This window comes from Coregonus lavaretus, assembly GCF_964263955.1.
Source record: "Coregonus lavaretus genome assembly, contig: HAP1_SCAFFOLD_518, whole genome shotgun sequence".
NCBI classification, from domain to species: domain Eukaryota; kingdom Metazoa; phylum Chordata; class Actinopteri; order Salmoniformes; family Salmonidae; genus Coregonus; species Coregonus lavaretus.
The window spans coordinates 165,301-177,918 of NW_028167098.1; positions in this window are offsets into that span (position 1 = coordinate 165,301).

The window sequence follows — 12,618 nt, forward strand, 5'->3', positions numbered from 1 at the left end:
GTGGCACCGTCAAGGATGCCACATTTCCAACAAGTCAGTTTGTCAAATTTCTTCCTGCTGTTATTGTGAAGTGGAAACATCTAGGAGCAACAACGTTTCAGCCGCAAAGTGGTATGCCACACAAGCTCACAAAACGGGTTCCAAACTGCCTCTGAATGCAACGTCAGCACAATAACTGTTTGTCGGGAGCTTCATGAAATGGGTTTCCATGGCTGAGCAGACTCTCACAAGCCTAAGATCACCATGCGCAATACCAAGCGTAGGCTGGAGTGGTGTAAAGCTCGCCGCTATTAGACTCTGGAGCAGTGGAAACGCGTTCTCTGGAGTGATTAATCACTCTTCACCATCTGGCATTCCGATGGACGATTCTGGATTTGGTGAAGGCCCTTTCCTGTTTCAGCATGACAATGCCCCCGTTCACAAAGCGAGGTAAATACAGAAATGTTTTGTCGAGATCGGTGTGGAAGAAGTTCACTGGACTGCACAGAGCCCTGACCTCAACCCCATCGAACAACTTTGGGATTAATTGGAACGCCAACTGCAAGCCATGCCTAATCCAACATCAGTGCCCTACCTCACTAATGCTCTTGTGGCTGAATGGAAGCAAGTCCCCGCAGCAATGTTCCAACATCTAGTGGGAAGCCTTACCAGAAGAGTGGAGGCTGTTATAGCAGCAATGGGGGGACCAACTCCATATTAATGCTCTTGACTTTTGGTCATGTAGTGTACCTTCACCCCATGAGTTTTAGGATTCAAATAACTTTATTAAGATGACATATAGTCAATGCCATTGGTAATGTTTGATTGATGTATGTCAATGTATGGGATGTTCTGGAATGGAATGAATGCTTCTGCAAATGCAAAACACGCGCACGCACACACACACAACTGCAATACCTACTTTCTTATGTGTGTGAACTGCCAAATAGGCCATCTACAGATGCACCTACATACTGTAAGTAGATGCTATTCAGAGAAAGCTAGTTCAGTACCTATTCTACCACTCCTGCACTACAGGCTGCCTGCTGATAGACTGGCATCAACTCTCAGAGGGAGTGGCGCACAAGTCAAGGTTGGCTGTACATGACTTTTGCTCGTTTGACCTTTTCACGGGTTAGAATCATGTTTTTTAGTATTTTTCCATTTCCGCTTTATTGCTCAAGGTAGAAGTACGTACTATAAGACTATGTTTGGACCCTGTCCTTGTGTCTGAAGGCTCCTGACTTTATGGCAGTGAGGGATTGATGTGAGCATTTCCAATAATCTATTGATTAATAAAAACATTGACTAAGTAGAGGGATTCAGATGAGATGTTTTAAACATTTTTTGTGAGCATTTGATCCTCGGCCGGAAGCATGTTGTCTTTTGCTTACACAGCTATCTGTACACACGCATGCACGCATGAACACACACAAGCACACACTTTCCCCTACAAAAACAATCCCCGACACAAAACACACATCAACTCTCTCCTACACACACACACACACACACACACACACACACACACACACACATACACACACACACACACACACACACACACACACACACACACACACACACACACACACACACAAAGAGCTATTACCGGTTCTCATTTCCCAGAATTCTTCCCTGTTCTGTTTCCAAGAGCAGGGTGCAGGGAGTAGGGAGTCATTTGCTAATTGGTTTGCAGAGGGAGCGCAGTTGCTCGACTTTCTCCCTAAAACCCCAGGGCTTCTTGTGTTGGATGATGTTCCTGCCTTGTGCTCTGCCAGCTAAGCCAAGCGTTTGGAGGGTTGTTACTGTACAGTACAGCCAGGTGCCTCTGTGCATAAAAGAGGATGCCTCTGACGTGGGACCAGAACCTGCTATAAATATCAAATCATTGCCTGTTCATCCCCTTGCACTGCTCCACCACCGAGTCAACAGGGTTGCTCTAACCTAGATTCCCACACCAATATGTGGCTTGTCTCAGGCTAGTCTTATCTTTATACAGTTACACTGACAGCTGTTAGTATGCGTATTCCATAGAGTGAATATGTATAGGAATTATATCGTTACCATTCCTTACCACATAGTGTACTGTAGAAGGAAAATAAGTATGAAAAAGGTTTTTGAGTTCTGTACTGCAGCCAACTGTAAATAAATGCCAGAATCTCTCAGATTGCAAGTACCCATCTAAATGGCACGTACTAATGGAGATGTTTACATGCTAACCTGATGGCATCATTCTGACATTCTTCGAAGTAACTTTATTCCTATCTCTATAACCTTGGACACTGTTCAATAACTATTAACATTTAAAAATCATACCTTCCCTTTTATTTGAGTTTAATGGAAGTAATTCCAAACAGTCTTTGAATTGCTTTATAATGCATGTGCTATGTTGTTACACAATAAGTGTTGTTAAAAGTTCAATTACAAAGATGCCAGGTTTTTCAAACCCATTTCTTTTATATTTCATGTACTGTACTCTGTGGTGTTGTGAGATGTTTTTCCATCTATTCTCAAGTCTGAAATGAATACTAAACTACTGACAAGCACATCTGTTCAAGCATCATGCAGTATAGTGCCTTTAGCACAAAACAGTGTGAAAGTCATGCAATCTTAAAACTGCCTCTGTTTTCATGAGGGTAGAGGGATACATTTAAAATGAGACAATATATAGATAAAATCGCATACATGTATAGGGAATGTACTGTAAGTCATTGAAGGGCCTCTGTCTTTAGCCATTTCTGCTTTGATTACCTATAAAACTAGTACGGTCAGCATTTACAAAGGGTTTGCATTCTTCTCGGTGGTTTATCCATAACTGAAGAAAGATGGTGCAAGGTTGCAAAGTTTACACCTTTATATTTTATATTCTACCTCGAAGTGGGAGTAAGGTCAGTCTTTGTGTGTGGGTACGTCTGGCCTTTCAATTTCAGACAATCTCGATAGAAACTCTAGATTTCTGAGATGACATGAAAATAAATGTTCAGTCAAATCAAGACGAGACAGTTTTTTTCTGTAATTTATAAACCAAGGGGAGCAAACACTTAGTTCATCTGGTTATTTGTCATAATGAAGGTATTGACAGTACAGAGTGGCAGGCCAAAAATGTCTAATTGTTCTTGCATTTGTGTATTTGTTCCCCTATGTCTAAAACATATTTTGTTCATTCTAATGTATTATCATAGTTACACATGGACTGGACCTTTGGGCCACCATACAAAGGACAAGTCCATTGACACCCACTGAGGGTCTGAGGACAATCATCCCCTATCATCTCAACATTCCCCTTTCAAATGTCTGACTACCACTGTCTCACACATGTCCCGCACAAGTCCCAGACTGACAGACTGGATGGCTGTGTCCTCAGGGTTATCGACACGTCTTACAATCTTCCAGAGTACATGAAACAGCAAAGCGAATGCCTCTCTGCTGTGATGCTTAAGTCAGCTTGCAACCCCCTTCATCTAAGAGCTGCTTTCTCAGTTTGGTCAAGCTATGTCCTTCCATGCAGAAATAGCCTTCAATCTTTAGTCTTCTTTCCTTTTGTAACAAATTATATAAAAATTGAGTAAATGGGTTAAATTAATACGGAGTACAGAGCCAAACGACTGATCATTTCATTTTAAGTAGTTTGAGTCGATCTTTCGATCTGTGGTCACAAATGAAATGCATTAGGTAATGAATTTTTCACACAAGGTTTCAGAACAAATTAAATGTTATTGTGATGCCTTGGCTGCTAGATCACAGAGCCAGGAAAGAAAATACCTTGTATGTATCCAAAATAGCATCATATTCTCTTTGTAGTACACTACTTTTGACCAAACCCCTATGTGTGGCCTGGTCAAAAGTAGAGCACTATATAGGGAATAGGGTGTAATTTCTGCCTTAGCAACAGTCTTTAAGTATAACCTCAGGCTTTTAGTATGGGAGGCATCACCCACTAACCCCCTTCCCCCTTCCCCCTTCATTCGGAGAGAGAGACATTGAGTAATGTGAAAATGAACATATGGGAACTTAAAGACGTTATCTTGCGGTTTAAAAATAATCCTTAAAAGTACACTCACTAAAGGGTAAAAAAAAGAAGGTCTTTTTTAGTCACAGCTACAAACTTTAAGGAGTAGGGCATTCAAGGAGTTGGTCTGATGGGAATCGAACCCACCACCCTGGTGTTGCAACCGCCATGCTCTACCAACTGAGCCAACTGAGCTACATCCCTGCCGACCATTCCCTCCCCTACCCTGGACAATTGTGCGCCGCCCCATGGGTCTCCCGGTCGCGGCCGGCTACGACAGAGCCTGGATACAAACCAGGATCTCTAGTGGCACAGCTAGCACCGCGATGCAGTGCCTTAGACCACTGCGCCACTCGCCACTCTGTACGCTTGAGTAAAAGTTTGTTACAATGATAATAATTGTTCCATGCCGTCACTTCACTCACATTCCACACACATTCCCTGTCTTCAGCCAATTTGACTCTGACAAAGCTGAATTGAGTCTTAATCCTTTGTTTACTCCCCACGGTTGTCCTCACTTTTCACTTGTCTCAGTCAATTACAGGACTACGTTTCCCTGTTCGCCTCCCTTCTAACGATCCAGATTCCCATGCTATCTGAAATTCCATCATGTCTCTGAGGCGTAGTGGCTAGAGAGAAAAAGATAAGCTTTCCATAAATTTCAATAGTTGATAAATGACCGGTGATATATTTTATATTCTACCTCGAAGTGGCAGTAAGGTCAGTCTTTGTGTGTGGGTACATGTCTGGCCTTTCGATATCTGACAACCTCGATAGAAACTCTAGATTGCTGAGATGACATGAAAATAAATGTTCAGTCAAATCAAGACGAGACAGTTGCTGCTTGCTGTCTTCTGGGTAGAAGCCTTTACATACTTTTTTACAAAGGGTTGGTCAAAACAAGCATTTTGATTGGTTAAGATGTGTTCTAAGCCGTGCAAAAAAACTGTTTAGCATGGGTTTGATGCAAAAATTATTGTTTACAGTTCCATTTGAAATATCATTGTACTGCTCTTGATACCACTGCAAATTACAATAGAAAAGCAATAAGGCTTTTAGTAATTACATTACTTCTCTTTGGTTCTAGCCTAGCATTTGGTTTGCAACAACAGGGCTTTGTACAAACGTTGCTGTCTGCCTCTCCGATCTTTGCAACATTGTTTTAAATTTGATCTTCACCATCCCATAGAAGGGTTGGTTGTTTAGCAACAAAAACTAAGGGGCAAAACAGACAGGGTTGGCTTAGATTGTTGACAACATGTACAGTAAACTACATTTAGTCTCCAAATGTTTATTGAAAACATATACACATTTGCACAATGAACACTTGTTGTCTCTCAAATCCATCGTTACATTTGTTGGTTAGCTAGCTATTGAATTCTAGCCATATTAGCATTGACATTAAATCAGTCAAACCAACTCAAAACAAGACACGGTATCAATAACAGCATACAACGAGTTTAAAGGAGCAACCTACGATTCCCCACAAGGCAGCTTGTTGTCATTGATGCTAGCTATCTGACCGTTCCGAATCATACTTGTGGCACTTCTGGCCACATCAATGCGCGCACATCAGTTTCGTGATGTTGTCAGCCAACATGTCTATAGAGAGTGAACATGTCAGGACGAGAAAGACAGCTTTTCTGAAACAGGCGAACTCATGCATCAGTATTTTTTTATTGATATATACAAAGAAATGTCAGTAAAACAAACTGGCAAAAACAAAACAAAATGCAGCTAGTTTGCTGTCTCTCCAGCTTCAGTTTGAAGTGATTGTGTTATCTGTGTAGTTGGCTAGCTAGCAACGTGAAGAGCCTGCATAGCAACTATCTTTATTTGGCACAGCAAACTGCCAATCGAATGAACGACCAGTCAGCTTGGCTAGCAACTCTAGATTTGTGTCGATGAAATAGCATGAACAAATTTATCAAAATAACATTTTTTATTAAAATATGTCACTCATTGTTTTAATATATTGTATGGTAACGCATTGTAGAACAGCAATTGTACACTCAAGGTTGTGTGTTGTCGACTTCGCCTCGTACCTACGACCGCAGCACAGCCGTGCTAAAAAATACAAAACACATGCTGTCTAATGTACAAATTATTTAAGCTATAGTGGTATACTGTAGATGCACATGACATCCAGATGACATGACAGTCATCCTGTTTTCTTCATGTATCTTTACCTGCTCTTCCTTGACTAGACAGAGAAAGCGTGATGTCAAGGCAAAGACCACTCCACCATGCTGTTCTGTTGTAAAGAGCCTTCTCTAAGACTTTGTCAAACATGACCTCCTGTCCTTCCTCTGCATAATGTATGCCCCCATGACACCAATGGGGCTGACAAATAATGTGGCTTACTCTGGATGACTGGGTGTGAGTCCCAAATGGCACCCTATTCCCTATATAGTGCACTACTTTTGACCCAAGCTCTATGGGCCCTGGTCAGAAGTAGTGCATTACATAGGGGAATAGGGTGCTGTTTGTGATGCAGCCTAGATGACTGGGAAGAAGGGCACTTCTTTAAAGTCTCACCACAGAGCAGTGAGTGCAATGTCATGATCTGACGTTGCCTCCAAAAAAGCATGTCTGCGGCAGCGACACATTTGGAATGCACCCTGGCACTCCGGGTGAACAAGACTGGCTCTGTTAGACAAACAATCGGATTTATATCAAATGAGTTGTTGTATCATCACAGTCAAATAATGAATGCTTGTTATCTAAAGGAGGGCGAGAATGCTGTGTTTTCCTCAAGGTAGACAATTTGGTGTCCTTGTCATCTTAAGAAAGTCTGAATTGAAGGTTCAGAAAATGATCATGATCTCAAGACCTAATAGGGTTGTAAAGCTACCGGTAATTTACCAAAGTTACCGGAATCTTTAGTAATTTTGGTAATTAACAGAAAATATATGGCAATCTATCTTAACTTTGGTAATTTATAATACAATTACTTTTAAGATGAATTCATATATAATATCTGTATCCATATTTTCCATGAGTTTCTAGTTGATGGACCATATGCTTCAGGAGAAAATAGCCTAAATAATGAAAAAAGGATCTAATCAATAATTACATAATTTTTTATTAACTCTGCAACTCTTCCAACAATTGACTGTGTTCACAACTGCCACCAGTTTGACAACAAAACATTGACAACAAATACATATTGACATAGTAAAATAAATAAAAGTTAGTAAAAAAAATATATATAAAGGATATTTCATGCTGAAACCCAATGGTATTCATTAAATTGATTGAGGCTGTTCTGAGAGCAAAAGGGGGTGCAACTCAATATTAGGAATGTGTCCCTAATGTTTTGTACACTCAGTGTATTTAGGATAATATTTCACTGCTTTTCCATTCTAATTTTTATTGTTATTTAATTATATCATATATTTTACATGTGATAAGGTGTCTGGATGTCTTGTAATAGATTACATACAATCCTTGAAAGATACCAACATTCTGGTAGTTTACTGGTAAGCTTTCAAAGTTTCCAGTAAAATACAGTGCCTTGCAAAAGTATTCATCCTCCTTGGCGTTTTTCCTATTTTGTTGCATTACAACCTGTAATTTAAATTGATTTTTATTTGGATTTCATGTAATGGACATACACAAAATAGTCCAAATTGGTGAAGTGAAATGAAAAAAATAACTTGTTTCAAAGAATTCGAAAAAAATAATTAACGGAAGAGTGGTGCGAGCATATGTATTCACCCCCTTTGCTATGAAGCCCCTAAATAAGATCTGGTGCAACCAATTACCTTCAGAAGTCACATAATTAGTTAAATAAAGTCCACCTGTGTGCAATCTAAGTGTCACATGATCTCAGTATATATACACATGTACTGAAAGGCCCCCGAGTCTGCAACACCACTAAGCAAGGGGCACCACAACAGGTCAGGGACAAAGTTGTGGAGAAGTACAGATCAGGGTTGGGTTACAAAAAAATAGCAGAAACTTTGAAGATCCCACAGAGCACCATTAAATCCATTATTTAAAAAATTGAAAGAATATGGCACCACAACAAACCTGCCAAGAGAGGGCCACCCACCAAAACTCACGGACCAGGCAAGGAGGGCATTAATCAGAGAGGCAACAAAGAGACCAAAGATAACCCTGAAGGAGCTGCAAAGCTCCACAGTATCTGTCCATAGAACCACCTTAAGCCGTACACTCCACAGAGCTGGGTTTTCCGGAAGAATGGCCAGAAAAAAGCCATTGCTTAAAGAAAAAAATAAGCAAACACGTTTGGTGTTCGCCAAAAGGCATATGGGAGACTCCCCAATCATATGGAAGAAGGTACTCTGGTCTGATGAGACTAAAATTGATATTTTTGGCCATCAAGGAAAACACTATGTCTGGCGCAAACCCAACACCTCTCAACACCCCGAGAACAGCATCCCCACAGTGAAGCATGGTGGTGGCAGCATCATGGTGGGGACGTTTTTCATCGGCAGGGACTGGGAAACTGGTCAGAATTGAAGGAATGATGGATAGCACTAAATAGAGGGAAATCTGTTTCAGTCTTCCAGAGATTTGCGACTGGGATGGAGGTTCACATTCCAGCAGGACATTGACATATTTACATTTACGTCATTTAGCAGACGCTCTTATCCAGAGCGACTTACAGGAGCAATTAGGGTTAAGTGCCTTGCTCAAGGGCACATCGACAGATTTTTCACCTAGTTGGATTGGGGATTAGAACCAGCAACCTTTCGGTTCCTGGCACAACGCTCTTAACCACTAAGCTACCCCATTGACCATAAGCATACTGCTAAAGCAACACTTGAGTGGTTTAAGAGGAAACATTTAAATGTCTTGGAATGGCCTAGTCAAAGGCCAAACCTCAATCCAATTGAGAATCTGTGGTATGATTTAAAGATTGCTGTACACCAGCGGAACCCATCCAACTTGAAGGAGGTGGAGCAGTTTTGCCTTGAAGAATTGGCAAAAATCCCAGTGGCTAGATGTGCCAAGCTTATAGAGACATACCCCAATAGACTTGCAGCTGTCAATGCTGCAAAAGGTGGCTCTACAAAGTTTTGACTTTGGGGGGTGAATACTTATGCACGCTCAAGTTTTCAGTTGTTTTGTCTTATTTGTTGTTTGTTTCACAAGAAAAAAATATTTTGCATCTTCAAAGTGGTAGGCATGTTGTGTAAATCAAATGATAAAATCCCCCCAAAAATCCATTTTAATTGTAGGTTGTAATGCAACAAAATAGTAAAAATGCCAAGGGGGGTGAATACTTTCACAAGCCACTGTACCCTTCCTTTGCCAACCTAAGACTGAATTATTTTCAAAAAATGTTGTGAGTTGTTGAGATGATTTGCAGGATTTCTATGAATGTCTTGGAACATTGGAAAATAAAGATTTGGTTCTCTCCACCGAAAATTAGATGTACTGTATTTACAGATTTGAGAGATTTCATGGATTTAGTTCACATTATTCACATGTCTATTTTGAGACAATACAAAAACCACAGCATAGATTATTTTTAGTACAGAGAACATTGTCTCATGCCCCTGTTTGATAACCAGTCTTCTCCTATCAATATTATTTTCAAGAGTAAACAATTCGTTTGTAATTTAAAGTGAATCCATTCTGGTGTGATCAATACGAAGCTATTGAAAAGTTTCACCTGAAAGTTCAGGGTAAGATGCATGATAAAGTCAATACAAATAACAGTCAGTCGTTGTCCTTAGGCTTTATGTTCCTCTGAAGACAGGCCGTCTATGAATTTTAAAAGAGGATTATTTTATTACACACTGACTAGAAGTAGAAGGTGAGTAGAAGGTGCTCAACCTGTCATTGGACAGGAAAAGGTGCAACACTAGCTCACTATAAGAAATTAGTGGACTAGCCATTATGCCTATTTGAAATGTCAAGCGTGCTGTCTGCCTGATGAATTGCACTCACTAAAAAGTGTCACAGGCCTTGAATGTTCAGACAAAGAAAATACGAAACAATGTAGGCCTTTATCAGATGCATGAGATGTCATCAACGCATAAACAGCATAAATGTTCTTGATAAGGACATTTAATTGATTAATGGGTGTCAGTGGCACTGTACTTTCTTAAAACTTTCTTAGAGTGTGTGTTCTGGGAATATCAAGACGGATGCAGACTACTCAACAGTACCAATCCTGTCTGGTTGAGCAGTTCACAGAACTTGAACAGTAAAATATCAACTTCCAATTGCATCAAGGGCGGCAGGTAGCCTAGCGGTTAAGAGCGTTGGGCCAGTAATGGAATGGTCGCTGGTTCAAGCCGACTGGGTAAAAATATGTCTCTGCCCTTGAGGAAGGCACTTAACCATAATTGCTCCTGTAAATCGCTCTGATAAGAGTGTCTGCTAAATTACTAAAATATAATCTCCCAACAAGACAGCAACAACAATAGTTGCCATCATCTCTTTTTTTGGGAATATTACTTTATCACAGGCATATCTAAACTCTTAGTAAGCAATCACCTTTCATAAATAGGACTGGATCAAAGAGCTGCTGCCTAAAATGACTAAAAACACCATGGTCTGACTTTATATAGTGCATGTTTTATACTGGAGATTATCCCAATGACCATGCATCAACAGAGAATGCTCTTATGTCTCAGACACCCTGTCGCTTCTGATAAGACGAGAGATAGACATCACCCTTTCAGCTGATGTCTTCTCCGGTGACAACACGAGCCAGACCCACCTGTGGAGGTTATCTGAAGGTTGCCGCTGTTTGCGTTGCCATCTTAAAAAGAGAAGGATTTTTTAGCTAATTGAGCGAGAGCCGGCAAATAAATGTGCCCCTCCTGAGTATGGGAGGTGTGTGTCTCTTAGATGGGCTGCAGGGTGTGTGTGTGCGTGTGCATCCACGCTCATGTTTTTGTGTGTGTGGCTGGCACTAAGGTATTCTCCAGTGCCCATTTTCCTCAGGCGGCCCCCTCTCCCCTCTCTCGCTCTCTCACAGACAGAAGGGAGCTGTTTGTTCAGGCAAGGCCGACAGCGACGCCCAAGGTGAGCACGGCCCTTCACAGCCCAGCGGACTGGTAACATTTCCCCACATTAGGACGACTACCTAATGACGGCGGGTTTTATCCGCTACACAAGTCTCATCCCTCCAACAGTCACCCTCGATTCCAGTTAACGTGGCCATGATCAGAGAGGCACCAGCACACTACACGTCACTAACGGTTTGGGTAAGAGGAGAGGAGGGAGGGGGAGGAGGAGAGGAAGAGAGATGGAGGGCGGAAGGGAGGGAGGGGGTTGGAGGTGATGGGGATATGCCAGACAGTACCTACTGGAGCTTTAAAAGAAAGCCCCAACATTGGTGCCGAAATCTATTGTCATTTCTGTTTTGGTCTCCTGACATTAATGTTCCTTGCTGCTGCAATTATCTTCAAAGACAGTCAGAGTAGAGGTCTCAGGGGAAAAGGGTGCTTCATTTTGCTCCTCATCAGCCTCAAACACAACAGTACAGGTCCTGCTGGCCACCGGTCTAAGAATGTCTGTGAGTGTGTGTGTGTGTGTGTCTCCAGTCCCAACACAGTTGAGCAGTCCTTTTAGCCCCATCCAGACACTGAGTCATCCTGATACTCCAGTAGGGTCGGCCAGTGGACCGAGTCTCTGATTCATTCTGGCACCTGTCTCCTTCCATGTTGGGCAAGCAGGCCAATGACTTGTTTGTCTCTGGCCGTGACCCTTAAAGTGCACAAAAGCTGACATTTTCAACCACACATGAGAGCCTTGCCTAGAAAGCCGCACCGCACTGTCAATAGAACCAATTATGTATTTGAGTCACAGTTGGAATTTTGTTACAGATTCCCCAAGCTGGCATTTAATAACAGAGGAATAGCACGATCCAAAGCACTAATAAGATCTATTTCCTGTTATTTCTTGAGAGAGTGTAAATAATGTTGTCAAGTGCATTTGCCGGAGATGGAAGCTAATGTGTCTTTATGGTGGCATTTTCCACACTTGAGAATGAAATCTCGATTGAATAAACACGTTGAGAATTGGATAATACACATATGTGTCTAAAAGGCAATGTTTTTTCACCATGCCTCAATAGAAACATGATGTGTAGCCAAATTTCCCTTCACAGAGTGTGGGAGTATGTGTTAGAGGGCACACGTAAATATGCTACAAAGACTGAACAGGAGACCATATTATAATGAGTTCAGTTTGTTTTATCGTTCAAATAATTCCACCCAATGCATTAAAAAGAAAGCGAATTGCAATCAACTTCTATCTATAATTAATGTTAAGCTAGTAGGATGAAAATGAAGTTATCAATGATTTAAGCAATGACAATTTATTAACAATTGATGCGTTAAGCAATAAGGTCAGGAGGTAGCACTGAAAAATACATTTGGCCGAGAGCGTTCTCTTGAGATAAACATTCAACGTTGAACAATATTGAAGACATCTTATTGTTGTAATACATGTCTCACACACCATTTACAACAAAACCATACAATGTCATGTCAATGATTGTGACATAAAAACAGATTTGCGATAAGCGTGAACGTAAACGACAGTAGACTGTTCCACTTTGTGAATGCTGTCACCGTTATATACCAGTTATGTGGTCTCACCGTTATGTCCCAGTTATGTGGTCTTCCAGATTCTTC